This window comes from Schistocerca piceifrons, chromosome X (genome assembly GCF_021461385.2).
Source record: "Schistocerca piceifrons isolate TAMUIC-IGC-003096 chromosome X, iqSchPice1.1, whole genome shotgun sequence".
NCBI lineage: Eukaryota > Metazoa > Arthropoda > Insecta > Orthoptera > Acrididae > Schistocerca > Schistocerca piceifrons.
In genome coordinates this window covers 328,365,871-328,385,419 of record NC_060149.1, presented here as the reverse complement: position 1 = coordinate 328,385,419, position 19,549 = coordinate 328,365,871, and positions in this window count along the sequence as shown.

Here is a 19,549-nt window from a genome sequence, read left to right as displayed (position 1 = left end):
TTTTGTGTAATAGTAAGCTGCAGTGCCACAAACAACATACTACAGATTCTGACCGGTGTGGGATGAGTGTGAGATTCTGAAAGCCAGTTTTGTACATTTATCTTGAATCGCTCGAAGTCTTCGGCCTCCAGCCAAAACGTATCCCAGTACAAAATTTAGCTATATTAAATTTCCTACTAAAAGATTCTGTTCATTTTTTTGTGCGACTAACAGCTTGCAAGTAGGGAGCGAGAGAATCTGAAAAATCGCGCGTGGTCTCTGAAGACCAGGAATAAAATTGCAGGCTGCATAAAACGACATCGAAAGGTGCAGCTGTATCAACTTGTACACACATCAAAAAAGTTTTAAATCATCTCGGTTCCTAGAGTTCCGGAACCTGTAAAGAAAATTGGAATAGAGATCAACATAAACATCATACGGCGCTTTTTATTGCTCTTGAAAACTACACATTGCATGTTGTACCACGATACAGCGAGACCTTCACAGGTAATCGTCCAGATTGCTGTACACACCGGTACCTTTAATACTCAGTAGCACGTCCTCTTGCGTTGATGCAGCCCTGTATTCGTCGTTGCATACTATCCACAAGGCCATTAAAGCACTGCTGGTCCATTGTTCCACTCCTCAACGGCTATTCAGCGTAGAGCCCTCAGAGTGGTTGGTGGGTCACGTCGTCCATAAACATCCCTTTTCAATCTATCCCAGGCATGTTCCATAGGGTTTATGCTGGAGAACATGCTGGTCACTCTAGTCGAGCGATTTCGTTATCCTGAAGGAAGTCATTCACAAGATGTGCACGATGCGGGCGCGAATTTTCGACAATTCCTGTCTCTCTGTATCTCCTCCATGTCAGAACAAGATCTCTTTGGTTCACTCCGAGACACCTCGACACTTCCCTTATTGAGATCCCTTCCTGGCACAGCCGGCCGCGGTGGTCTAGCGGTTCTAGGCGCTCAGTCCGGAACCGCGCGACTGGTACGGTCGCAGGTTCGAATCGTGCCTCGAGCATGGATGTGTGTGATGTCCTTAGGTTAGTTACGTTTCAGTAGTTCTAAGTTCTAGGGGACTGATGACCACTGATGCTAAGTCCCATAGTGCTCACAGCCATTTGAACCATTCTTCCTGGCACAGAGTAACAATGCGGACGCAATCGAACCGCGGTATTGACTGTCTAGACATGGTTGAACTACAGACAACAAAAGCCGTCTACCTCCTTCCTTGTGGAATGACTGAACTGATCGGCTGTCGGACCCTCTCCGCCTAATAGGCGCTGCTCATGGGTGGTTGTTTACATCTTTGGGCGGGTTTAGTGACATCTCTGAACAGTGAAAGGCACTGTGTCTGTGATACAATATCCCCAGTCAACGTCTATCTTCAAGAGTTCTGGGATCCGAGGTGATGCAAAACATTTTTTTATGTGTGTATAATGCACACCTCGCGGTCAAGTGACTAGCGTAAATGCAGTCCCGGTGCGATAATGTGCGCAGTCTCATTACATGAGGCAATTACGGCATTACCAAAAAAAAAAAAAAATGTCAGCGTACCCTGATAAAGTCCCAAAACTTGAGTAGTACCAAAATACTTCAGACAGGACATAACACCCTCGCCTTGATCCACGAGGCGAAGATAAAAACGTTACCACCAACATACTACAATAACTTCTGTTGCAACATGATTACATTACGTTAAGTTCCAGATTCCTACCACTGAACCGGAAACATACAACGCTATAGGTCTCCATTTAAATCCCAGCTATAATATTGCTACGTTAACAGAAATGTGAACAGAGAAAACTGGCAATATGTGCTCAAAGCAAGAAAGATCTAAGTGTCACAGGAAATGTCACATCAGTTTTCATGGGAATAAGATCAAAGTGTCACAGGAAAGCAATCACATCAGATCACATGCGATCAATCTAATTTATTTTTATTGGCTTTTGGGACGTTCTCATTCAGCCATCTCAATACTGGACAGTCGGTTATAACGATATAGGCGTGAGGACAACGGAACACCCAATCCCCGAGTGGGAAAAATCCCCGACCCGGACAGTGATCAACCCAGGGACCCTACTGTTAACAATCCGCTGTGTTGACCGATCAGCTGCCGAGGTGGATAAAACAATATAGTTCATTCTTTCTTTACAGTGCTTCTCAGCTCTAGTTATTTTCGCGAAGTGCTGCCTTCAAGGAACACTTTTCACGTCTCTACTTAGAACTACAGAACCGCCTACTAGCCATCACCACTGGCAGCTATTGCCATAATGTGTTGTACATCTCCACTTACTCGCACGATGACTCCATAAGTCGGAAACTGATAGCGAATATCCGCGCCTTATCACAGTGACAGACCTTAGTTCTTCCAGGCCTTCCGTACAGATTGATTTTATATATATATATATATATATATATATATATATATATATATATATATATATAAGGAGAGAGGGAGGGAGCCAGCATGCAACAGAGAGAAGAGTAGAACTGCGAAACATAAGATTGCCAAGTAAGAAAATTTATCTTATAGAACTGTATGTCACAGTTCCTTTTATCTTAGAGGAGAAGGTAATAACGCAAAAATGTTTTCACAACGAAGAATTGGTATTAACACAGGGTATTTAAAGAAAACTGTTTCATAGATATTGATAGGAATGTTAGAGGAGGAAAGTAAAAAGTGTTGAGGTATAGGGAAACCGTAAGAGAAAAAACGATTCTTTCACCGTGACCGGCTTGATTTGCTTATTAATTTTGGAAGGATGAAGTGCCAGGGGAGTGAGACAAGAGTGAAAGAGGTGGGAATGGACTTTAATGGTGAATAAATCTTACAAGAAATGTTATTCTTATTTTTTGGAAGATGAAAGAGGTAGCATTAGACAGCAAAAGGGAGGTGAATTATAGATTACGAAAAATACCCTTAAGAAGCTAGTCTTAACTTATTGCTTTCAAGTATGCAGGCACAGAGCAATTATAACAGAAATTTAATATTTAAAAAATATATTACAAAAATAGTTGCTTCAATTGATAATGTAACTTAAAGGAAACTATCTCATATTCTAGTATCTCGAGCTCGATACTGTAGCCAAGTCATCTTCCACTGGCTCTTACTGAAGTACAGTGTTGCGTTTCGGCTAGAATACTCCCCCTATATAAAAGACTAGTAGCATGCGTATATATAGTTAAGTGGCGCGTTGTAAGGTGTTATACCAAGGTTATTGAGAAGTGATATGTATATGTATGCGTGGAGGTGCTGTATAAGGAGGATCGAATTTGGAACATTGTGTTCACTTTGCTACGTCATCCCGACGCGCTCGTCACACTTACAAGCAAGTGATGGTGGCGAAATAGTATACGCATTTCTGTCTCTCTCTCTCTCTCTCTCTCTCTCTCTCTCTCTATCTCTCTATCTATCTATCTATCTCTCTCGTGATATGCGCAAACTGACAGAAGGAATGTGTGTATACAGCAGCGACGTACTACTTCCCCCAAATACACTTCCAGCTAACTTACAGGGGTCAGATCCTTGCCTTGTAGCCGATTGACCCGAGCCTGGGAAACATATTTACTTACGGTGACGCACTGGCAACTATGGTTGGCATCAGCTCCACCTTCCCAGAGGTTTCTGCTGCTCTACGTAAAGCCATTTTATTCCTAAACCAAGGTCAAGGTGTGCACTTTAGAGCCCATGCCTATTCGACACTTTTTGTTTTCTGTCCCGTATTACCTCCTCCCAAAATATGGAAAACTAAGAGCTTGAAGTACCTGCTGCGTATATCCTATTAATTATGATACATCCTTTATACACAGATGTGCATCTTATTCCTTAACGACAATACATAATGACTATATACCATACAGGCTGCGTCAATATAACATTTATCGAAATTCTTTGCAAAACATCCATTAAAGTGCTCTGGTGGGTAGATTCTGATCGGTTGCACACTACATATCCTCTGGTGCGTGCTCTGAAAGGACGAAAAACTAATGGCATCATCTCAGTTGTGTCCTATCAGAAGGTCGAGGCAGACGTTTAAGCAGCAGAACACCACCGAACGCTGCGGTTGGGACTGGCGCGGCAACAAGCGACTGCGATAGTGACTGCCCAGCCTGGTACCAACTGAGTGTGGACGGTTGTGTGTAGGTCTCCACCAACTTGAATTTACTTTAAATGAAGTGGTTGTCTATCCTATTCCCATCCTACACTATATGGGTAATTGTTTTCTTCTCAGTGTAGATTTGGGATTTTTTTTCTGTAGTTTACTTAAAACAGTACTAGGGCAGTCTTATAGGGGCGTCACACGGTGATGATATATACTTGGAACGTAAGTGTGCCAGTGTGTTATTTTTTGACATGGAATTGGCATGTATTTGTTACAGCGGTTTTTGCAGAATGTGCCATGTAATATTTAGCACCATTTTCCAGCACTCTACATCCATACTCATCAAGAGTACTAAAGAATGCAGTTGAGTATCGCAGTACAAAACATAGCTTACAGGCGAAGAAACGTACTTGGGCGGTTCCTCCACGCTAACTGTAACAAGTCGATAGACACAGAAAACCATTTTGTGGATGTGTTTGCTCATATAAATGGGGCCCCTTAGGGAAATGGCAGCAAGAGAGGGGAAGAAAACCAATGTGCACTCCGTGTGCATACCGGGGGGAGTCATTCCAGATGTGGAAAGGGTCCTTCCGGATGCCATGAAGGGTACAGGGTGCACCCATCTGCAGGTGGTCGCTCATGTCGGCACCAATGATGTGTGTCGCTATGGATCGGAGGAAATCCTCTCTGGCTTCCGGCGGCTATCTGATTTGGTGAAGGCTGCTAGTCTCGCTACCGGGATGAAAGCAGAGCTCACCATCTGCAGCATCGTCGACAGGACTGACTGCGGACCTTTGGTACAGAGCCGAGTGGAGGGTCTGAATCAGAGGCTGAGACGGTTCTGCGACCGTGTGGGCTGCAGATTCCTCGACTTGCGCCATAGGGTGGTGGGGTTTCGGGTTCCGCTGGATAGGTCAGGAGTCCACTACACGCAACAAGCGGCTACACGGGTAGCAGGGGTTGTGTGGCGTGGGCTGGGCGGTTTTTTAGGTTAGATGGCCTTGGGCAAGTACAGAAAGGGCAACAGCCTCAACGGGTGCGGGGCAAAGTCAGGACATGCGGGGAACAAGCAGCAATCGGTATTCTAATTGTCAACTGTCGAAGCTGCGTTGGTAAAGTACCGGAACTTCAAGCGCTGATAGAAAGCACCGAAGCTGAAATCGTTATAGGTACAGAAAGCTGGCTTAAGCCAGAGATAAATTCTGCCGAAATTTTTACAAAGGTACAGACGGTGTTTAGAAAGGATAGATTGCATGCAACCGGTGGTGGAGTGTTCATCGCTGTTAGTAGTAGTTTATCCTGTAGTGAAGTAGAAGTGGATAGTTCCTGTGAATTATTATGGGTGGAGGTTACACTAAACAACCGAACTAGGTTAATAATTGGCTCCTTTTACCGACCTCCCGACTCAGCAGCATTAGTGGCAGAACAACTGAGAGAAAATTTGGAATACATTTCACATAAATTTTCTCAGCATGTTATAGTCTTAGGTGGAGATTTCAATTTACCAGATATAGACTGGGACACTCAGATGTTTAGGACGGGTGGTAGGGACAGAGCATCGAGTGACATTATACTGAGTGCACTATCCGAAAATTACCTCGAGCAATTAAACAGAGAACCGACTCGTGGAGATAACATATTGGACCTACTGATAACAAACAGACCCGAACTTTTCGAATCTGTATGTACAGAGCAGGGAATCAGTGATCATAAGGCCGTTGCAGCATCCCTGAATATGGAAGTTAATAGGAATATAAAAAAAGGGAGGAAGGTTTATCTGTTTAGCAAGAGTAATAGAAGGCAGATTTCAGACTACCTAACAGATCAAAACGAAAATTTCTGTTCCGACACTGACAATGTTGAGTGTTTATGGAAAAAGTTCAAGGCAATCGTAAAATGCGTTTTAGACAGGTACGTGCCGAGTAAAACTGTGAGGGACGGGAAAAACCCACCGTGGTACAACAACAAAGTTAGGAAACTACTGCGAAAGCAAAGAGAGCTCCACTCCAAGTTTAAACGCAGCCAAAACCTCTCAGACAAACAGAAGCTAAACGATGTCAAAGTTAGTGTAAGGAGGGCGATGCGTGAAGCGTTCATTGAATTCGAAAGTAAAATTCTATGTACCGACTTGACAGAAAATCCTAGGAAGTTCTGGTCTTACGTTAAATCAGTAAGTGGCTCGAAACAGCATATCCAGACACTACGGGATGATGATGGCATTGAAACAGAGGATGACTCGCGTAAAGCTGAAATACTAAACACCTTTTTCCAAAGCTGTTTCACAGAGGAAGACCGCACTGCAGTTCCTTCTCTAAATCCTCGCACAAACGAAAAAATGGCTGACATCGAAATAAGTGTCCAAGGAATAGAAAAGCAACTGGAATCACTCAATAGAGGAAAGTCCACTGGAACTGACGGGATACCAATTCGATTCTACACAGAGTACGCGAAAGAACTAGCCCCCCTTCTAACAGCCGTGTACCGCAAGTCTCTAGAGGAACGGAGGGTTCCAAATGATTGGAAAAGAGCACAGATAGTCCCAGTCTTCAAGAAGGGTCGTCGAGCAGATGCGCAAAACTATAGACCTATATCTCTTACGTCGATCTCTTGTAGAATTTTAGAACATGTTTTTTGCTCGCGTATCATGTCATTTCTGGAAACCCAGAATCTACTATGTAGGAATCAACATGGATTCCGGAAACAGCGATCGTGTGAGACCCAACTCGCCTTATTTGTTCATGAGACCCAGAAAATATTAGATACAGGCTCCCAGGTAGATGCTATTTTTCTTGACTTCCGGAAGGCGTTCGATACAGTTCCGCACTGTCGCCTGATAAACAAAGTAAGAGCCTACGGAATATCAGACCAGCTGTGTGGCTGGATTGAAGAGTTTTTAGCAAACAGAACACAGCATGTTGTTATCAATGGAGAGACGTCTACAGACGTTAAAGTAACCTCTGGCGTGCCACAGGGGAGTGTTATGGGACCATTGCTTTTCACAATATATATAAATGACTTAGTAGATAGTGTCGGAAGTTCCATGCGGCTTTTCGCGGATGATGCTGTAGTATACAGAGAAGTTGCTGCACTAGAAAATTGTAGCGAAATACAGGAAGATCTGCAGCGGATAGGCACTTGGTGCAGGGAGTGGCAACTGACCCTTAACATAGACAAATGTAATGTATTGCGAATACATAGAAAGAAGGATCCTTTATTGTATGATTATATGATAGCGGAACAAACACTGGTAGCAGTTACTTCTGTAAAATATCTGGGAGTATGCGTACGGAACGATTTGAAGTGGAATGATCATATAAAACTAATTGTTGGTAAGGCGGGTACCAGGTTGAGATTCATTGGGAGAGTGCTTAGAAAATGTAGTCCATCAACAAAGGAGGTGGCTTACAAAACACTCGTTCGACCTATACTTGAGTATTGCTCATCAGTGTGGGATCCGTACCAGGTCGGGTTGACGGAGGAGATAGAGAAGATCCAAAGAAGAGCGGCGCGTTTCGTCACTGGGTTATTTGGTAACCGTGATAGCGTTACGGAGATGTTTAATAAACTCAAGTGGCAGACTCTGCAAGAGAGGCGCTCTGCATCGCGGTGTAGCTTGCTCGCCAGGTTTCGAGAGGGTGCGTTTCTGGATGAGGTATCGAATATATTGCTTCCCCCTACTTATACTTCCCGAGGAGATCACGAATGTAAAATTAGAGAGATTAGAGCGCGCACGGAGGCTTTCAGACAGTCGTTCTTCCCGCGAACCATACGCGACTGGAACAGGAAAGGGAGGTAATGACAGTGGCACGTAAAGTGCCCTCCGCCACACACCGTTGGGTGGCTTGCGGAGTATCAATGTAGATGTAGATGTAGATTTAGGACAGATATTTGTGGAGTCAGTACAGAAAAATAGCCAATACTTCGCTGCTAATTGTGCTAATTAAGGTTTGAATGTGACCATCTTGCACCATTAACAGTAGTAATAATGGCTGATACTTTTAAGTAGGGTCGCCGCCATTCCATACAATTCTCCCAGTAGTGTATGGGCTAGTATTTTCTGTCTTGTTGTAGAATCTGAAAAGAGGATTTGGCGACGATCTGAGGTTAGGAGAGCGATGGCATTGGCAGACATAATACGTTCGCAATCACCGATTCGGTGTAAATGCTTCCGCGCGTTTCTCAGTACAGGCTGAGACTTACAAAAATAATTAGTTCACAAGTTCAGATCTGCTTTGCCTAATCATCGTGTGTGTCGTATTATGCCAAACAAATACAGCATTCTAACATGCAAACGGCGCCTACTCATTCTGAATTTTGCGATCGCTAACGCATAGTATAAATCACAGCATCTGGATACTTCAAGTAAATGCGCACAGAAGGATACGCAGAAACAGTGATAACAAGATGTGTTTCCTCATAGCAATGATTTATTTGTCATAGTTAGACAAGGTATTTGTGTACATAAATCAGCCACAGTTTTAGCAGTTACAGGATTTGCCAAAATTCTGCTGCTAATTGTTTCATTTATGATACGAAATTTTAGTAATATTGGCATGTACTTTTAGGTGGGATAGCCACGAGACACACATAATTCGTGCGGAGGCCTAACTTTTTTGTAGAATTTAACATGACGTTGCTATATTACACACTAACTGTAATTTCAAAGTATCTTACTTTAATATTTGCCAACAGTTTTGCAGAATATGCTACGATGTCATTATTTTATCGTGTCAAAGTCTCTTATCTCGTTAATTCTGGTAACATTTACAACCAGTTTCTAACTTTCTTCTTCTCATTACATTTTACAGACCTCGAATGTCCAAATTCCCGATAAAAATAATTAAAAAAACTGATTTGTTGAAACACTAGTGACGAAGCAAACTGGGCTAATTTTAAGTCCCCTCTTGTTTTGACAACTGACTCCTTAAGATTCATCTTTTCGTTTTGACTTAGTTAACATTAACATAGTGAGTAGAATCTGTATTTTCGTAAAAGAGAAAGGTTGGCCATCAGTTTTAAAGAATATAACAACGGATCTACTTTTGTGCCTAGTTTTTCTATATGTAATTCATTTTCTAATTTATTTTGACCATTCCTAGTTAGTATCATTTGTTATAGGGTGAAATCAGTGATTGTTTCGTAACTTAAATTCTATTGTTGACATATTAACAAGCATTCATTCTGTAATAATTGTAAACATCTGGAAGACGAAGTGCTAGTCATCTTAAAGTATCTATTTAGCTCCATTCAAAAATATGTTAGCAAAACTAGCCCTTCTTTAATTCCAAAGTAATTAACAGTTTTTTCAAAAGCATTGTTTACGTAACTATATTTGTTACTTTCAAACAACTTAAACAAATAATTCTGCCTAAACCCTTGCAGTACAAACAACTGCTAACAGGAAATGTTTCGATGAATTCAGTTAATTTAATAAATTCAGTTTTAATTGTAATTTCTGTAAATCAAACTTCGGAGAATGTGTAGTTTCAGCACCGATTATTGTGATGATATATAAGGGCCCGATTTTTGGTCACGAGACAGTCAGTCCACAGCCGAGTTTCAGACGAGTAACCTGTGCTCGTTAGAACATCAACAATGCTTCACATTAACTTTGGAATAAGTGTTAAACAATTAGGTCGTGTGTAAAAACAGTAACGATGTCTGCACCATACGCACCTGATTATTCTTCAAGAAATGTGAACTTTGTGGTTAGGTTTTACTGCTCGTAGATGTTCAACAGGAAACTATTGCAGCAGTATGTGGAGTTTCGCCTGAAAACTAATCATGAGGCTTATCAAAAGTTAAATAATAGTGCAGTAGCCATATAACTGTGTAATATTTGGGATTGTTAACAGTGAAATTTAAAGTACTATGAAATACAACTGTGCATCTGTCGGCTACATAATTTGCAGTAGTCAGTGTAGCAATCCACAACTCATCTTTTCAGACAGTGTAGCAACGCAGCACGTCGACACCGAAGACAACAAACGAAGAATATTAAAAGCAGGTGGAACCGCCACACACTCACGCACTTACCCTCTCGCTACAGAGTACCGATCTAGAACATCGACCAAATGGCACGAGAGCAGTAGGACAGCACCAATTGGCCAAGAACAAGAGCGCAGGGTTGGTAAATGATTCAAATTATTCAGATAATTTTGAGCAGAGGCTACATTGTGATTGACTCATTGTCTACAACTGTGGAGTGAAGATTTGCATTTAACGTGAGACAGCTAATAATATACAATGTGCAGTTACATCTGCATTTCACGAAGCCTTTGGACAAGACAGGGCCCGTTTGCAATTTGGGTAGATGCATATCACCATAAAGTGTCGTAAGGCGGTGTGCGATCTATGTGTGATGTCGGTACGACATGTGTACGACGTCGATAGACGTGTGGGCCACCTCGGTATGCGACAGATATCAGCATACAGTGGCTAACAGTTGAACAGTTATATCTACTTTTTTGGCATATCCTGAAATGTTTTTACTATTAGTTTGCAAAATTAATTGTGGTCCTCTCACTGCCGAACACATACCTGGAATGGAGAGCAAATTGCCCAAGAGCGGTGGGGACGCAACAGCTATTGGCAAAGAGCGTGATGATGTGAGCAGTGGAGCACCGCAGTGATTGGCCAAAAGAACAGCAGCAACCAGCACCGGAGGTGCGATTCGTAGAACGCTGACATCACGGGGGAGAGAATGGGGAGGTCACAGACCTTTATGTAACAAGTACAATTCCCTCAGCACCAGAAGTACAGTTCCTAGAACGCTGATATCGTAATGTGCTGACGTCTATGTCTACATCCATATGGCTACTCTTCAAACCACATTGAAGTGCCTGGCAGAGGGTTCATCGAACCATCTTGACACTAATTCTCTCTTATTCCACTTTCGAACAGCGCACGGATGGAAAGAACACCTGTATCATTTCGTGCGAGTTCTGACTTCCCTTATTTTATTGTGATGATAGTTCCTCCACATTTAGGCCAGCGCCAACAAAATATTTTCTCTACCGGAGGTGAAAGCCGGTAATTGAAGTTTCATGGGAAATTTCCGCCGTAACGAAAAGCACCTTTGTTTTAATGATTTCCACCCCAATTCCTGTAACATCTCTGTGATATGCTCCCCCATTCCTCGATAATACCTAACGTGCTGCCCTTCTGTGAACTTCCTCGATGTATTCCGTTAATCCTATTTGATAAGGAAATCGTACCGTGCAGCAGTACTCCACAATAGGCCGGACGAGCGTAGTGTAGGCAGTCTCTTTAATGGATCCGTTGCATCGTATAAGTGTTCTGGCCACAAAACAGTCTTTGGTACACCTTCCGTACGACATTTCCTATGTATTCTTACCAATTTAAGTTGTTCCTAACTGTAATTCATAGTTATTGAGTCCAATTTGCGGCCTTTAAATTTGACACATTTATCGTGTAACCGAAGTTTAATGGATTTCTTTTAGCACTCGTTGGTGATCACACACTTTTCATTATTTAGTGTTAGCTGCCAATTTTCGCACCACAGACATCTAATCTAAATGGTTTTGCAATTGGTTTTGATCTTCTGATGATTTCACCAGACGATAAATGACAGCATCATCTACAAGCAACCTAAGACGGCTGCTCAAATTGTCTCCTAAATCGTTGGTAAAGATAAGGAACTTGTGTTTTTCTCGAAGACTTTCTGTCTGTTACTACGAACTGTAAACTGACAGGATATCACTAATCTAATCGCATAACTGAGACAATATTCCGTAAGAGCGCAATTTACGTCAGATAAATTCCTAGAACGCCGACGCCGATGACCTATAAGTCGGGGTCAAGGAAGGCTAATCTCTCCTTCGTCTCCTATTTCTGTAAATACAGGAATATGTAACAATCATACAAAACGCACTTAACTGGTCGTACACGCTAGAATTTTGGAAAAACTCAAGGCGGAAAACACAATGGATCTATCTTCTTCAACATTCCAGTCGCTCGTAGTCATCTCGGTTGCTGTGAACATAGAATGATGCATACCAAGAAACCTTCTCACATACTATCCTGTTAGAGTACTGTCGTTGCCCTCTCCAAGCATCGTATCAGTCATTTCGTTCCTTGTGTAATGATACCTGTCAGAATGGTGTCAAGAATATGCTTCTCTAACATACAACGCAGCTACCAAATTATAATGTGGATAAAGAACCATGAAAAGAAGCAGTTCAAGTGCAGCTACGGTATTAGGTGCAGTCATTGACTCCAACATTTACTGATGGTCATTAGGCTGTATAACTAATCAAGCTACCAATCACATTCTGATGGCACACTGACACTACCGCTTTCAATCTTTGTACTCAGCACCAAAACCATTCATTTACGGATTGCTGGATTGCCGCCTCAGGTAATATTCGAATCGTTTGTGTGTGTGTGTGTGTGTGTGTGTGTGTGTGTGTGTGTGTGTGTTTCTGTTCACCCCGTATACGTTACATTCAGACTGATATTGCTTAATATTCTATCATGGTGTTCGGACGACTTGTAGCTGGCATATTTTTGTTTATTCCAGTTTATTCCACTTGGTTTCAAAATATGAGCCGCGAATCACTTTTCAGGTGCCGTGACCTTTTTACAACTGAACCAAACTGCGTCCATCATTTCTTGATCCTTCCATTTTGCTCGTCTCTGTATGACTCACATCAGCAATGAAAATGCATGGAGTGTGAAACAAATAAATATGAAATTTACATATTCATTAGGTGATGGGTTATTGCGATTCATAACGAATCTATTCTTGATATTATTGTTTCCTATCGGTCCTCTGACTTCAGTATGAAATATTTTCCTAATTGGTACAAATGTGTTCTAAATACAAACATTTTGATTTAGTCCAAGTTTAATTGGCCTCAAATTTCACGAATGGCTACATGCAGGATGGGCACTGGCACATTTTGCTGCCGATGTACGACTAAATCTGACGTACCAATATGCAACCAGATGGAAAAATCGAATAGGGCCTGTACCTTCACCTCAAAGAAGGCATCATCTCACTCATTAGGATTTGTTTATGTTGTATGAACTCAACACTGAAGTTTAGAGTACTACTGGTGACGAGGTTAACGAAGTGGAGCATCGAATTTAGGCCTTAGCAAGGTTTACAAAATGATTTAGGGGTGTTTGACAGAATTCGTGAACCACTGTAGAAACGAGTGCAATATTGTATCTGAATGCAAGAACGACACGTGGAAAATCTCCTTTAACAGGTAGAAATGTATAGTAAATTGTAACATGTAAAGTACTGAAGTGGTATTGTATTCCTTGTTAGGGTGGCCCCTGAGTGAAATTCGAGCCTACTTAGATGGAAACTTGAATGAAAAGTTTACGTTTAAAATACATTCGCACTTAGTAGAACAATATTACATACTGAAGTCATTAGCCAGTAACCACACATTCGCAGTTGTCTCGTAAACACTTCATGCGTGGACCCACGTCTACAGGATCGTTTTTCCATCTCGTGTCTTATACTTTTACCCGTGTCCGTTTTCGTCATTAAGTGTGATACTCCCTCTGTCCCTGTCCAGACCTGGCAGGGACATCGGCCACTGGCCCAACAGTCGAGGCATTTCGCACTGGCTCAGATGTATCAAGAATCTTTATTGGCCATTGATCATATGAGATGAGAAGGGCTTCGTCTTCGGTACATATCATAACAAAAATTTCTGACACTATATACAGAGGCGACGTTATGAGTATGTGGGAGAACTTATCGACCACCCAAAGTTGGTACGAGGTAAGACGAATTTATTGTACGGCTGCACGCTAAGAGCCCAGTGCTAAGGTGCGCCACAGCAGGTAAAAGTGAGCCGAGACACAAAGACGAGCAGGAAAGGAGTAAATCACGAGGCTGGGAATTTGGACGGTGATGCTAGCATGGCCTTTGTGTAAGAGGGCAGAAGAATCACCAAGAAATGGCGGAGTGTCCAACAAGTTGAAAGATGGCTTCTACAGCTCTTGAAGAATGTATAATAACTCATAGTCAAGTATTAAAGCAAACCTGAACGCATCTGTGATCTCAGAAAAATGAGGCCCATCCCATGTCACAAGTATATTTTATTGTCTTTAAAACTACAGAAGTTAATATTTCACAGCAAATAACCATTTTAACAATTAACCTCTAAATTAACAACATTTAATTGCTTCATGCTATTTCAACAAACAGTATCTCAGATGATAGCACTGCACGATAGCTATCATCCTAGAAAGCTACTCACCTGGATCTATTTTATTTATCGCCGTATGACGTCTTTCACGTCTTTTTTATTACACAAATGTTTGTTAGAATATCATATTCTCCACAATTACATATGCAAATGAATACAGCATGGATACTATACATATTGTCATCCTTGTGTACTTATTTAAAGAACACGTTAATATTTTGCCAGTAACTTTATTTAAATATCAGTTACAACTGACAATACTAAACCATGGTAATTTAGGAAGTGGTCAATCCCATTTGTTAGTTGACATCAATTTTGTAAAAGAGTGCCTGAATTAATTTCTCACAAGCACATCTAAATAACTATTTACACAATATTAAATGACAATTTATCGTTTTTCGTGAGCACAATTGCTCAAGAATACTGACTTATTTATTTATGGAGAAACCTTTACTCAAGTTTATTGTTGCTGAGCTGAGAGTAACAAAGTTTGACATTTCTTTATGTCAATATTGTTGTAATTTATTAGTTTAGGCGGAGAAGTGGTCAAGATTAATCAAATTATGTCTATAGAGCTTAAGAAGAATGTATTCTTCGTGGGGATGGTCTTTAGTCAATGGAAAAGCAGACAGTAACGAACACTACGGAAGTCAAGTAGAGACTGGGACTTTCACGAGTGAAGAGCTCAAGTCAGCGATTCTGGACACTTTCACACTGGAAGGAGGCACACCTGCCTGTGGTAATGAGTGGTATTCGATCATTGAGGTGTTTGATTCTGGATGGTGAATGGCTGCTACCGTACTTTAACTTCTGAAGGCACTTCATATTTCAGTAGGTCTTACTGTGCTCCAGAGTAGGACTCTAACTTATACTGTTGGTATTACAGAACTGAGAACAGACAGAGTATGAGTTACATTTATTTGTATCGCATGTGATAATTTATAAACCATCACGTTGAACTCTAAACTGTTTTGAGCTGATGAATCTTTCATATTTTGTGATAATGAAATGGACTTAGCTTTCGAGTACCTTTGATTACAATTTAGTTGGGGCATCTTGCTACCACACATATAACGCTTTCAATGTAAATAGACTCCATTAGATAAGGGTCAGTCTGTATTTTAGCTTGATATCATAATGCCACTCCCTGTTTATTTCAGGTGTCCTTTCTTGAATCACTTCTGTTAGAATAGATCCATTGTAATTAAATTATTCACTTAACTTTTACTCTTTATTTATGTGTATTTCATTGACTCACAATTCTGGTCAGTGCATACACTATTTGACTGCATGATCACAGCTGCAAGTTATTATTTGCATTGAATTAGCTGCAGGCTATGAAAGCAGATGTGCACAGCTATCACTTCAGCGAGCTGTTATATTAAAACAGAGCTGTGCATAACCCAACTGCCTAAAATACAAGTAACCACAGGCAAGACGCAACTGGTTTGTTCATATGGATTGTATTAGAAGAGCTGTAGCCATTAGGTACCATCGCACAGCGAACAGATGGAGTTACTGTACAAGCAATTTGTAAATACCATAAATATTGAGATAGTGAATATATTGTTCAGTACATACTACAGTCACTAAATTGATGAACACAGTTAGCATACAAACTTACTAAATACGAAATATATTAAATACAGAGATTTAATACAATTAATCAATTAATATAAATTACTCACAACAAACAATCTTGAGAGAGTGCATGCGGCTATTATCTTACATGCTAATTATCTTTATACAATGGCCGAGGTGAGCAGAATAAACAATAAGTCTGGTTATTTTTACAAACTGATCTTAGCACTACTCAGATCATAAAACACTTTCATACAGTAGAATGACTTGTCTGTAAAACTGTTGTACAATCATCCTCAAAGAACTTTTAATGACATGGCCTGGGCAACTTATGATAGTTTAGTGAAGATTTTCAAAGTATCCACTTTGTGTGAGTTACCAGTTCTTGTTAGCCTCTACCATTATGCGGTATACTCTGCCTATACTGTAGTATTGTAGTCATTAATTTCTTCTGTGTAAAAGCATTTCATGCCGTTGTTTTTCACAAATAGTACACAAGCGTTTATGCAAAGATTTTCAACTGTCACTACACTAAGACAGAAAAATTGAGGATGACAGTGCGCCCTCTTATAAGTTCTACACTTTATGCATAACTTTCTTTTCTGGTTATTCGAAATTTTGTAAAGTAACAGGTGTGTCCTTGGATGAGAGGGGCATAAGTAATATACAACTGGACAAGTCCAAAATGCATTACTCTAAGATAGTCCACACTAATCATTTCTCTGACTCATCATGAGAGAGGAAACTCGAGATACCCTTTTTGCACAGCTGACTGACATGTTCTTCCCATATGCATCCCTAACAGTTTTATAGACTTGCATTCGGTGGCTCTGGGCAGTCATAATAAAGCTGTGGTTTTCTCTGGATTACTGAATATTTATTTGATGAAAACGAGTGGAGGCTGATTTGAATGACTCCTGTGTATTTTTATGCAAAGCTGAGATGTTCTAATGTGAGTGAAGCAGGATTGTGTCATCAGTTTAGCATATGGCAGCATGATTTATGTAATGATGAAGAAGACGAGTTCAAAAATTGAATGATAGTTAATTGAAACCCTCAGCTGCCGACAGGTATTATTGATATACCTCGATGGGGACAGCGAAAATGTGTGCCCCGGCCGGGACTCGAACCCGGGGCACACATTTTCAGCTGTGCCCATCGAGGTATATCAACATCACCTGTCGGCAGCTGAGGGTTTCAGTTAATTACCATTTATTCTAGAGAAGCTGCACGGTCATCAATGGTATCTGTTATTTCGAGAGCAGTTACTATCTTCATATAAAGTTAAAGGCTACCCAGCCATTGACCTTCGTCTGTGCGAATGGGCACAGGTTGCCCGAACTCTTACGGGAATCGTCACCTTAGTGGGCGTGAGTAATGAGTGGATGGGCAAACATCTATTAGGTACATTACGTATGTAGATTGTGGACAGTTGGGAATATGAGTCTCACGGGGAGCGGGCAAGGGATAACTCCCTGCAGCCGCTCTATTCATATGTGTCCTCTGTGCTCAGATGGATAGAGCGACTGCCATGTAAGCAAGAGATCCCGGGTTCGAAGAAAAAAGTCCCGGTCGGCGCACACATTTTCAGCTGTCCCCATCGAGGTATATCAGCAACACCTGTCGGCAGCTGAGGGTTTCAATTAATTATCATTTATTCTGGAGAAGCTGCATGGTCATCAATGGTATCTGTTCTTTCGAGAACAGTTAGTATCTTCATCTCAAAAACTGAACCCTATGGTATACTGGTAGTAATTACTGCTAGAGAGGAGCGGTTTTTACACGTCACAGAAGGTCTCCTGTTGTGAAGATACGAATCTATAACTGCTAATGCTTCATTTCATACACTAAAAATTTGTAGTCCTGCTGTCAGGATGTCAAATAGAATGCACTCCTATACATCGCTAGGGTCACATAATTCAAGTTCCACAATACTCCAGTTTACGAGAGCTGTTAATATTTGTGCTATAATTTGCAAAGCATCCGCTGCCACATCCCTGCCCTGTCGGAATCCTAACTATTACTCAAAGGTTGCTAGTCTCAAAACAGTTGCTTAACATGGAATACGTAAGTGAATCTAATATCTTAGAAAATATTGGTACAATTGATATTGGTCGATAAATTTGAGATAGATGTTAATCATCTTTTTAAACACTGGTCTACCTTTGGAGATTTTGAGACAGTCGGGAAACACTTCGGACTGTATACATTTATTAAATTGAAAGCCAGTGGTTTACAGATAGTCTATGGCTTTATGTTACAACTAGCTGACTACCCAGCGTTGTCCAGATAAGTATTTATATCAGTCTTCTTCTAGTCCCTCTCCTCCTCCCCCTCTCTCAGCCATGTCCGCCTCTTCATTTCTTTGTTCATCTTCGTCTATTTCCTTTTTCTTTCCATCTCCTTCTCTCCCTTCTGTTCATCTCACCCTCCTTCCTTTCTCTTTCCATCTCCTTTCCTCCCCTCTCACTGTCCATCTCCTTCTCTTTCCTTTCTCTGTCCCCCTGCTCCTTCAACCTCTGCCTGTGTGCTCCTTTCCCCTCTGGCCACGTCTCCTCCACCCCCACAATGCTCCTTAGCTCCTCCTCCTCCTCCTCCTCCTCCTCCTCCTCCCCGCCTTCTGCCTATCTCCTCCTCTTTCCTTTGTGTGCATCCACTTGTCTGTCCTTTCTCTGTCCATTTCGTTCTCTTTACTTCCTCTGTATATCTGCTCCTCTCCACTCTGTCCATGAGCTCCTTTCCCCTCAGTCTATCTCCTCATCCTCCTCTCTGTCTAGTTCCTCCTCACCCCACTTCGTCCTTTTCCTCCTCTTCTCTTTGTCCATTTCCTCCTTCCCTTCTCTCTGGCCACCTCCTCCTCTCCCTACAGATGACCATCTCCTCCTTTACCCTCTCTCTTTATGCCCTCCTACTATTTCTATCTCCATGTTATCATTTCCATCCAAATAGGAGACTGTTTCTTCCTAAATCTACAGTACTTCTTTCCATATGGGAAGTAAAAAGTGTATCTATTTGGCTGAATTCGATCCAGAAGTTTATGAGGAGCTTTCTACACGTGAATTTCTCCACGGGTGCATGTGTCACATATATACAGTCGGTTGTACAGAAATAATAAATTAAAACGTGATGCTTCATGCAGCAGTTTTACTGTACGAACAGTGAAAATGTAGTAAGCGACAGTCTTCTTTTATTTCATCATTTCCTGACGGTTATTCGAACGTCTAGGGCATCACTGCTTTTCACCATCACCTCCATTACCCTGCTAGGTAGGTGGTTCTTTCCCTGACAGCGATTATTTTGAGACAGTAAGTTATTAGTGTAGCACGTTTGGTTGAAATCGATCCAGTGGCTTAGGTGTAAATGTGGGACATACATATATACGTACACCCATTTTTATGACATATATAATAATATTTTTGTAATTTATATGTTTAAATGAAGAGCCAGCCACTGTCCATGCTTTTAGTGTTTCATAATTTTGAGTGTGTTCTCTTAATTATAGTGGGAGTGATTCTTTAACAGTTAAAGATGTGATATGCTGGTGGATGGCCTATAAGCAAATGAGTTGCAGATGTGTCTGTTGCTTCCATTTCCTTAACTGAAATAAGAAAGTGGTCATTCAGTTCAACTGTACTGGACTTGGTCCCATGTGTACAATTCTAAGGAGTCTCTTAGGCTATAA